We start from the raw sequence: 1,357 nt of genomic DNA on the forward strand, positions 1-1,357 counted from the left end.
CAAAGTCACACAGCTGACAATTGGCGGAGCCAGGATTGGAACCCCCGACTTCTGACTCCAAAGCCCGGGCTCTTTCCACTGAGCCACGCTGCTTCGCCAGTTTAGAGGAACACCACCGGCCTTCAGCAACTTCCTCCCCTAGCCTCAGTTCCCCCCATCCCTCTCTCTACTTTCATTCATTCATTCAATCATATTTATTGAGCTTTATTGTGTGCAGAACACTGATAAAAGCCCTGGGGAAGGTACAGTAAAACAATAAAATAGAGACAATGCCTGTCCACAGCTCACAGTCTGGGGAGGATGGGGAGGACTCCTCTCCCCCAGACCAACCCCAGCTAGACTTCTAACCATTAGTTGACCTTGGCCTCAAGGAGTGAGAGAAGCAGCGTGGCTCAGTGGAAAGAGCCCGGGCTTTGGAGTCAGAAGTCATGGGTTCAAATCCTGGCTCTGCCAAGTGCCAGCTGTGTGACTTTGGGCAAGTCACTTCACTTCTCTGTTCCTCAGTTACCTCATCTGTAAAATGGGGATTAATACTGTGAGCCCCCCGTGGGACAACCTGATCACCTTGTAACCTCCCCAGTGCTTAGAACAGTGCTTTGCTCATAGTAAGCACTTAATAAATGCTATCACTATTATTATTATTATTACAGCCAGGCAGGGGGGTGAAAAGCAGTATGACCTAGTGGAAAGAGGACGAGCCTGGAAACCAGGCACCTGGGTTCCAATTCTAATAATTCTAATATATACATGTTTGTACATATTTATTACTCTATTTATTTATTTATTTTACTTGTACATATCTATTCTATTTATTTTATTTTGTTAATATGTTTGGTTTTGTTCTCTGTCTCCCCCTTTTAGACTGTGAGCCCACTGTTGGGTAGGGACTGTCTCTAGATGTTGCCACCTTGCACTTCCCCAGCGCTTAGTACAGTGCTCTGCACACAGTAAGCGCTCAATAAATACGATTGATTGATTGATTGATTCTAACTCTTCCATTCTCCTGCTGCGTGAATTTGGTTGTCACTTTGCTTCTCTGAGCCTCAGTTTCCTCATCTGTCAAACGAAGACGAACTTCCCGCTCTTCCTTCCTCTTGGTGAGCCCCATGTGTGGGATTGCAATGTATCTACCCCAGTGCTTAATACAGTGCTTAGCATAAGTACTGCGATTATTACTACTATCAGCTGCAGCCATTGCACAGTAGCAGGGACAGACAGAAACAGCAATTAGGGGAATGAGTAGGTCTGGGATTAGGCTGGCAGGGTGGTAATAATAATAATAATAATAATGACGGCATTTATTAAGCACTTACTATGTGCAAAGCACTGTTCTAAGTACTGGGGAGGTTGCTACGTG

This window comes from Tachyglossus aculeatus, chromosome 1 (assembly GCF_015852505.1).
Source record: "Tachyglossus aculeatus isolate mTacAcu1 chromosome 1, mTacAcu1.pri, whole genome shotgun sequence".
NCBI lineage: Eukaryota > Metazoa > Chordata > Mammalia > Monotremata > Tachyglossidae > Tachyglossus > Tachyglossus aculeatus.